Here is a 9,865-nt window from a genome sequence, read left to right as displayed (position 1 = left end):
TCTTGTTCCACCCCCTTTTTGGGCCACTTCAAGGTCCACAGAGATGAGTGTGTGACGGTCACACCTCAATCAGATGCACGTAAAATAGTTGCTGCCTGTACATTTAAAACCACACACCAGCATTCAGACTCCACTGATTCTAGACTAAAATGTGTGTATGCAGAATCAAGTGTCTGGAGTGAGAAGCAACTGATGTCCTTTTCAGCTGTGCCCCAGATTGCAGCCTGTTTATTTTGTTCCATAGAATTCAATGGGGGCCACTGAGTCCCAGGCATGGGCGTAGCCAGGATTTTTGTGGGGGGGGGGCAGACTTTTGTTAGGGAGGGCAGAACCTCAGTTAGTTAAGTATTTTTATTGATTTAGGGAGGCACCTGCCCCCTGCCCCCTTGGCTAGGCCCATGGTCCCAAGCCAGCCCCTCTTCCCATAGCTTTTCCCTCAGCCCTTTTTCACCACGGTGGTCACTCGAGAGTGCAATGGGTTAATAAATGCCAAGAAGTGATGAGCATGCCTCTCCAATCCAACATATTCAGCTGCAGTCCTAAAAACATGAAGGGGTAAGGCCCATAGAATATAAGGCCCATGAGTAAACACACATCTGTTTGCAGGTTTATTCAAGTGTGGGTCAAGATGAAATGGCGAGGGAGTCACCTTAATAGTAAGATGATGAAAGGAACAGTGTGAAACACACTTATTTATTTCCAGAATGTATGAATGTGGGAAGAAAATACTAATTCCTCACCAAAGCCCTGCAATCATTGCATACTGAAAATGAAGACATTTACACCCACTGTATTAATGCTGCAAGGGACTTTTTTATGTGTCATTATGACAGGTGGTGGAAGGAGCGAGCCACATTCCATTGAGTGAGCCTGTCCCTGGCTATAGTACTAGTGTTGGCCCTCTCACTGGTCAAAGCTGAAGGAGTTAAGGGGCAGAGGGATTAGGAGAGAGACCCGGCTGGGGAAGATGAAACAGGTTTGAAAACACAACTGAAACTTTAGGTTAATTTTTTTAAGTAAACAAAGGGATTTTACTCTACTGAAACATTACTGTTTACAACTTCAGAAAGAGGCACACGTAATTTTCACCTGTGAGCTTATATATATATATATATATATATATATATATATATATATATATATATATAAATGTATCTGTCTAAAAAGTGTTAGGAGAGGCGATAATTTTGAAATCAAACGGAAACAGAAAGAAACTAGAAGACCAAAGAAGAATTAATTCTAATCAAAGAGGGACAGTCAATTGTGGACAAAAGATGGGCTTTGAGAAAGTCCCCAAAAGAAAGCTTAGCCAAGCAAAATCTAAACTGAAAACTCAGAAAAATACCAAGATGAAGAATTTAAGGATAATCACCAAAACAAAAAACACCACATGACAACTAGAGTAGCCAAGAGAAAATGAAGGAATATGAAGGGTATAAATCATGTTTTGCTTACTTTTCAAACTAACTAAAAAGGAGCACATGAAAGCACATAGATGGGTATGAAGTTTGCTTAAAGCACAGTGAAAAATAGGTAGCGGAAATGAAAGTTTTTCTTTTAAAAGGCAACTAGAGAAGCCATCTGATGTTAGGAAAAGCGTGAGGTTTTCATTGCTGAAGCTAGAAAAGCCAAGATTGGGAAGACTTTAGCACAGGAAAGACTTGGAAGCAAGAAATGTTGGTGGATCTAGGCTGATGAAGTGTAGCTGGTAACACAATAACTGAAAGCCCTCTGCAATGTTCTTAGTAATACTTTGATAATAAGTTTTTTACTGAAGCCAGAAATAGAAGAGATGAGAAGGGAGGGATTTGGGGAGCATTGCAGGCATACTTACGGTACTTCTTGTCTCTTGCTAGAAAGTCTGGAAAGTCCTTGTGTGGACTACCTTCCTGAGGTTATAATAATAATATTATTATAACTTATTATTTATACCCCACCCATCTGGCTGGGTTTCCCCAGCCACTCTGGGCAGCTCCCAAATATTTAATATTTATTTATTTTAAAATACTATAAGTTCTTTGTTTTTCATCTAGCCCTGAGAGTGGCATCTAGCATCTGTAACCCTCCCTTAGAATGAGTGTGCCAAGATTTTGGTGGATAGCAAGTGCCGCAGGTAGCAGCAGCAGAAGCAGCAGCAAAACGCACTCGTCACGGATCAGAATATTTTACCTAATTGGAATCTATGGGGTGACGTGTCGATTCCAGTGTGGAAAAGCAAAGAAGGCATTTTGAGGATGAAGCTGCTGGGGGAAAATATAAGGTAGAAAAGGCATGTATCCTGCAATATCAAGTGTAATTTGGACTGTAATTGGGATCTGGAAATAGAGTCAAAGGCCGATTTCAGGTCCATAAAGGCCACAAATAGTTTTCCCTATAGAGGTCTAGTCTACTTCTCAGCTAGGAGGGACAGCACTAGGCAATGGTCTGATGTTGAGTGATTCTTGTGAAAGGCGGCCTGAGCTTCAGATATTATGTCATTCAGAAAAGTTGTCAGTTTGATACAGAGAAAGCGGGCATACAGCTTTCCTATTATAGAGAGCAAACTGATATGCCTATAATTAGAAGGCATGTTTGACTGGCCTTTCTTAAAAATTGGGACAACTATTGCATGTTTCCAACTGATCGGTACTTGGCCTGAATTGTTAACTGCTGTAAAAAGTGCCACAAGAAGAGGGGCCCACCAGTGCTGGTTTGATGTAATCAACTCAGCTGGAATAAAGTCGTTTCCCGGGGCCTTGCCACTCTTCAGATTCCTAATTAATGTGTAGGCGTCCATCAACCGGGTTCCATCATGGCAGCAATGACATTTCTGCGGAATCTTCATCATAAAAGCAGGGGGAGGAGTTCAAATTGTCTGTAAATATTTTTCTGAAATGCTTTTCCCATACTTGGGCTGGGATGGCACAGCTAGGGGCTGGGGAACTGTTACTTAGCGTACCGGATACCAATTGCCAGAAGAGTTTGACTTCGTTATTTGGCAAAGCATTCAGTAACAGGGACCAGGAATTTTGTTCAAACTGGCTTTTTTTGTGGCCAAAAGGGTTTTGTACTCTTTTTTGATATTTAAACAAGTTGGAGGTAGATCATTTAAACCAGTGTTTCTATAAGCCAAATAAGAGTCCCTTAAGGCTTTCTTCTTCATGTGGCACTCTTGGTCAAACCAGTTGCTCCCTTTAACAAGGTGGGGCTTGCTGGCTAGATTTGTGTTCACTGAGACCACATCCTGCAAGTACTCAATGAGATTTTCGTAAGCCACCAGGGAAGAATCTGTTGAAAGAGCATTAATTATAGTTGGTCTTAAACTAATTGCAGTTTGCGAATTCAGTCTGGTCTCGGCTAAGATAGCCACCTCAGGGGTCCATTTTTTCCTACGCTTTGCTGACCCTTTAGCTTGACCATTTATCTCTTGTTCTATGTGTGACCTTTGAGTTTTGGCCTGAGATGGAGAGAATCAGAGGGAGACAATCACTCTCGGCTCTGTTATCAATACTAAAGTTTTTGATTGATTTAAAGGTCTTCCTGTTTGTGAGACAATAGTCTACTGTGCTGGCTCCATTAATATTTATAAATGTAAACTCTCCTTCGCTGCCCAAAGGAAACACCCCATTTATAATCGTAAGGTAAAGACTTATCTGTAAAGAGGCCAGGCAAAAGCTGGTGTAGTTGGTTATGCAGTCTTTGGAGGATCTGTGAGGGGGGGAGCGTAAGGAGGAAGGCCTATTTTCCTTGAGTTCTGTTAGCATACGGAATTTCGCTTCCAGGCAGTCATCGTTTGGGCCTATTCTGCAGTTTAGGTCTCCCATTACATAGAGTGGCACATCAGGGCACTAATTTGGAGTATAATTTTTTTTGGAAATTGCCCCATGTACTCTCAATCTGTACTTGCAGTTTGTATGGCGGGATATAAGGTGAAACAAGAATGATACTTTTCGGCCCAGAATGCAAGATGATCCCCAGTGCCAAGTGCTTCGAATCTTTAAACTCAATAACCTGTGTTGTCAAGGAAGTGGATACCAGTGTTACAAGGCCCCCCCCCGGACGTCCTTTCTCATACAGTTTAGTGGCCTTAATTTCATGGGCAAAGTAACCCTCCAGGACTATATTGAAAGTTGCCCAGGTTTCCTGCAACATTATCACATCGAAACACGTTATATACTCGCAAAATGACTCATCCCCTACTTTGTTGGCCCAACCCACTATGTTCCATGAGATAATATTTAGGCTACTCTCGTCGCCAGCGATTTGGCTTCATTGTGGAGGGCAGATTGTAGTTCTCCCTCTGTCTCTGTTATAACACAACCATTCTTGAGGTGTTTGAAGTGTTGTTCGTTCTGGGGTTGTTTGACAGACTTGTCCAGATTGCCAGCCATCAGCAGTAGTGTTCAATTGTTTGTGGCTTTCGGGGGATCGGAGTCAAAAGTAATTAAGTCTGTCTCTGGCAGTCTTGGTGTAATGCTTTCCTTGGGTGGGGCAACGCCTGGCAATGGATGATCTGTTTTCTGTGAAGATGGTGAGTGGTGGATTTCGAGATCTACCAAAGTCCTGGTGGAAGAACTGTGGTTTTTTTTGACATAGGTGAGTTGGGCAAGCATTCTTTGTGTGCTTGGCCATTAAACTCAGAAGGTTTTCTGTCCGGGGGGATGTTTCGGCCAAATTCTCCACCCGGAACCTGCCTTAGTGGCACTGGGGTTTGTGCCTCAAACCTTTGGCAAATGCCCGACGATGATGCGGGCTTGGATTAATTGGAGTCAGTCCGACTGCACAGAAGATTCGGCAGCAAAAGCTTTAATTCTGTGTCTTCAAAAACATGCCTCAGGATAATTTTATAATAATCCTGTAGGCAGGTCTTGTATTTCAGAAGTAGCTTTGGAATAACTGAATCAGAAAATGATAATAAAAGTCTAGAATGCTGAGAGTCCGATGAAAGCAGGTTTATCGTGGTAAGATTGTCACGCTGGATGTTTAGCAACAGTTTGAAATTTTGCTTTGCACTTGCGATTGAATTCCAGAAAGGGAGCAGACCATTAAAAGGGTAAACTTCGAGAACTACTTGAGAGCTTTGCAGGATTAGTTTGCTGTTTTCATTTTTGTTATTCTTGCTGTAAGAGGTTTTACGGGTTCTGGCACAAGAACAGCTACACCCCTGAGTTTGAAGATCTTGTTAAGAGCCAGACTCTTGGGTGGCAGTAGGACTGTTCCGGGTTGCCAACAGCGCCAACTCAGCCAGGAGGGACACTGCCTTTTCTAATTTGAGGTTAATTTCCTCTACCATTCTTCCTGTTAACAAACAGTGGTCCACAAGTACAGTACTTCAGCATATGGTGGTACACTCTCAGCTGGTTGTGGTTTTTTTTAAATCTCATTTTCTGTAAGATTGGTGGAAGGTGACTGGGGACAAACTAGTGATTCTAGGTGTCTCTGTTCTGCCCCTCTAGATTAATGGTTCATCCAGCTTCAAATAAAATGGCAGACAAAATGGTATTCCATGACTGAAGGACATTTAGGTGAGTATCCCTTGGTTGGCCAGGGAGAAAATCTCTGTTGTGTTCTGTCTGCAACTCATTGTGCTAAGACTCTTTCAGGTTGCGGTGACTGAGATGTCAGAAGAGGGCCTATTCTGTGTCACCACAATGAGGATCACCTGCAGGTAGGAGAAGACTTCTTCTTTTGTTCCAGCACTTCTCTCCTTTTGTTCCAGCTCTTCTTTCCTTCAGGTTTCTTAGAGTATCCCTTGCATGGCTAGGGGGAAATCTCTATTGTGTTCCGTCTGCAACTCATTGGGCTAAGACTCTTTCCGTGTCATCACGATGAGGCTCACCTTCAGGTAGGAGAAGACTTCTTCTTTTCTCCCAGCTCTTCTTTCCTTCAGGCTTCGCAGAGTTCAGTGTACGTGAAGTGAGAGTCGCCTACATTTGGACTGTGCTGCTTCAGGTAAGTTCACATTGCACCACTCAGTCGTCTGTTTTCACGGGTGGGCACGACGACTGAGAATTCCCTCTCTTGTTGTATTGGTCTCTCCTTTCCCTCATTTTCTTTTCTGCTGGTCTCTCCACAGGTCTCTCCAAAGAGTTCTTAACCTCTTAAGGTTTTCTTTTTCCTGAGAGAACATTCACAGAATGTTCTCTCAGGTTTTGCTTTTCCCCTTGTTGCATTGCTCAAAAAAAAAGCAAAAGACGCTGGTGGTCGGCGCTCCTGGTTCCCAGGACGGGGTTCAAATCCCTGCGGTGTCCATGCTTACTTCCAATGCAACTGCTAACACTCTACCCCTCTCTATCTATCTCTCTATCCCTCCCTCCCTCCCTCCCTCCCTCCATCCCTCTCTCTCTCTCTCTCTCTCTCTCTCTCTCTCTATCTCTCTGTCTCTCTGTCTCTCTGTCTCTCTATCCCTCTCTATCCCACACTGCCCAAATAACAATTGGCTCCCTTTTTCTTAAGCCAAAGTATTAGCATGGGAGGGTGGTGACTTCAGTGACTGAGCCTGATTCTGAACTCCACCATTGCACCAAAGGACCATTTCAAGCACCACCTTCCTGCCAATGTGCTCTTGCTGGGAAGATGCTCACTTGATGCATCGCTGGTTGTGTGTCTAGGTTGGCTGGATCAGGTGGCTGCTTCCCCTCCTAGCGTTCCCAGTCACTGGTGTGAGAAGTCTCTCTATGGATCTGGTCTGCCTGCATTCCAGGCACTACTGGAGGAGCAATTCTCCCTGCAAAGATAACAGACAAGGTGGCCTTATGGGGGAAACATGCTGTGGAGCTTGCTACGTTGGGTGGTGTTTTTGTTTTTTGTTTTTTAACAATTCATGATCAATAGCTTACCAATCTTCTGTCAGTAAATGGTAGATCATGAAGCAAGGAGAATTGGGAGGAGACCTGGGCAAGGTGTGAGTCAGGTGCAGATGCAACTTTGATTACAGGTGTTCTGGCAACTTAGAAAGTTCAGTGTCTAGGTTTCCTTGCTTTCAGATTGGCAGGGACAACCAAACTATTGTGCAAGGAGGCCTCTGTTTCAAGGCCAGACGTGATGTGCTTTCTCATAACGGTGAGTCTGTTTTTGGAGGTCACATGGCAAGCCTGTAAATTAAAAAGATATTTTTGAAATAAAAAGTGTCAAAAGAGAGATTTCCAGTGCAACCCTATGCATGTCTACTCAGGAGTAAACCCACCTGGGTTCAAAGGGACTTATTCCCAGCTAAGTGTGTGTGGGATTGTAGCCTTTATGATGCATCAGACTTGGTCTAAATCTGCTTTTAAGGGGACTTAAAAATACTTGAGTAAATATAGGATGCAAAGATTTTTAATAAACTTGAGGCATGAGCCGTCCAAAGGTAAGTAAGCACTTTTGCATCTCATTCGCTTCAGTGAGAGAAAGTCAAGAAGGTGTTTAATTCTTCCATGGACACACACTGCTTACATTGGTCTGGATTGTGCCCTTGCATTTTTCAAATAATTACTGACAAGCCCAGGAAGTCCCCAAGAATGGTGCCATTTAGTCACGATGGAGAATGATTGGCTTTTTAAAAAGCAGGCTAAAGGGAGGTTAACTGTAAGCGTTACAGCAAATGTTCACTTATAGCCCTTGCCATAAAACTAATTAACAACACCATCTAATAATAAATCAGGTTTTAAAATCCTGAGTCCTAGTGTGATCTTCCCAGAGCATCCCTGTGATCCATCATTGGCTCCAGGCAGAGGACAATCGACCTTTCAAGAGACGAAGAGATGAGGCAATCAGGGATGACTATGACAGGAGCGCAGGAAACGGAATCTGAAGCAGAAAATTGCTCTCACCATATTACTAACACATCTAATTTGAGGACATCCTGGCACAATCAAATTCACACAGAGAGACATGCAGGAAGGGGATAGAAAACTGAGGAAGATCTGGTTGTTTGCGGGAAGACTTCCTGGGGCTCTGTGTGTGTGAGAGAGAGAAATGGACCCACAGGTCTTGGGAGGGCCAGACCTGGTGATTAAGGTTTTGGTATTTTATAGTGCCCCAAACTCCACCCTGGGAGCCAGCAAGGCAGCGCTCCTGTTGGGTATGTGTATGTCCTTGTCTGTCACCCTGGCAACGAGGCCTAGCTCTAACCTTTTCCCCTCTCCTGCCTGCCTAGCTGATAGCTATTCAATCAAACTTAAGTACCCATAAATACTTTGGAGGGAACTAGTCAGATTACTCCAGGAATGTAGGTGTATAATTTTATCCTTCCAGGCCTGACTGGTGGTTTAGCACTATTTTAAGCAAACCTTCATTAGCAAAGAGAATGGAACCCTAGTCAAGAACAATTATTTGGGCACAAGCTAGCAGTTCGAAAGCACATCAAAGTGCAAGTAGATAAATAGGTACTGCTCCGGCGGGAAGGTAAACGGCGTTTCCGTGCACTGCTCTGGTTCGCCAGAAGCAGCTTAGTCATGCTGGCCACATGACCTGGAAGCTGTCTGCGGACAAACGCCGGCTCCCTCGGCCAATAAAGCGAGATGAGCACCGCAACCCCAGAGTCGTCCATAACTGGACCTAATGGTCGGGTCCCTCTACCTTTACCTTTATACAAATGGAAGACTGGGAAAAACTATGGAAAGTAAATTACTAATTGTATAATTCTGAAAGAGAATTATATGAAAATGATGTATCGATGGTATATAACTCCTGTGAAAATTGCTAAAATGTATAGAAGAAGTTCTAATAAGTCCTGGAAGTGCAAAGAGAAAGAAGGCACTTTTTACCATATGTGGTGGAATTGTAAAGTAATCAAAAACTACGTACTGGGAAATGATTTATAATGAAATGAAAAAGGTGTTTAAAATAACGTTTGTTTAAAAAACCTAGAAACTTTTTTGTTTGGCATTACAGGACAGAACTTGCCAAAAGAGTGGAAGAAGCTATTCATGTATGCTACAACAGCAGCTAGGAGTTTACTAGCCCAAAAATGGAAGGACAACAAGATACCAACGAAAGAAGAACGGCAAGCAAAATTAATGGACTATGCCAAAATGGCGAAGCTTATGGGAAAACTCAGAGACAAGGACAATTAAGACTTTTAAAAAGACTGGGAACCGTTATTGTAAAGAAGTGGACTCACTAGCAGGGTTTGAGTAAACACTTACAATTAAGGGGGAAAGTGTGTAAGTTAAGGAGCGATAATTGAGGAAATAATAAACTGTAATATGTAATTTGGAAAGACATGGTACAAAATGGTAAGAATATTTTGTTGAAAGATTTTAAAATCAAGGGAAATAAAACAAGCAGAAGTAGCAAATATTTAAAGAACTGGAAGAGGAGGTTGGGGTAAGTCAAGGGAGAGGGGCAGAATCTGGATTTATGAATTTTCTATTGTGCTTACATTGATTGTGTTGAATACAAACCTAATAAAGTTTATAAAAAAGAACAGTTGTTGTTGTTGTTGTTGTTGTTGTTGTTGTTGTTGTTGTTGTTGTTGTTGTTGTTTTATTTATACCCCGCCCATTGTGTTGGGTTGCCCCAGCCACTCTGGGCAGCTTTATTGTTGTTGTTGTTTTTGGTGATGGGAAAGAAAACGAAACACAAACCACAAACTGGTAACAAATTACAAAACAATGGTACTGTACAGGTAAAGCATGGAATACAGAGTGAATTGAAACACAGAACTGGGTAACAGGTGTGTGGGAGAAATGCTAACCAAGGAACAAGCTGGGAGCATAATTATGAGACCAGGTTGATAAAATAAACCAGCACTGCTTGGCCCCAGAAGTTGCATGTGAACTACAGTGGTACCTCGGGTTATGGACGCTTCAGGTTACAGACTCCGCTAACCCAGAAATAGTACCTCGGGTTAAGAACTTCACTTCAGGATGAGAACAGAAATCGCACAGTGGCGGCAGTGGGA

At 42.8% G+C, this 9,865-nt stretch overlaps 1 long non-coding RNA gene across 1 annotated transcript; it reads left to right on the top strand.

Annotated features, from left to right (window-relative positions):
• Positions 1–6,365: 6,365 nt before the first annotated feature.
• Positions 6,366–9,050, top strand: LOC128404888 (uncharacterized). Its single transcript, XR_008328187.1, has 2 exons — positions 6,366–7,041; positions 8,854–9,050. It is a non-coding gene; the product is annotated as an uncharacterized LOC128404888 (long non-coding RNA).
• Positions 9,051–9,865: the final 815 nt, after the last annotated feature.

This window comes from Podarcis raffonei, chromosome 17 (genome assembly GCF_027172205.1).
Source record: "Podarcis raffonei isolate rPodRaf1 chromosome 17, rPodRaf1.pri, whole genome shotgun sequence".
NCBI lineage: Eukaryota > Metazoa > Chordata > Lepidosauria > Squamata > Lacertidae > Podarcis > Podarcis raffonei.
This window is presented reverse-complemented; position numbering and strand designations above follow the sequence as displayed.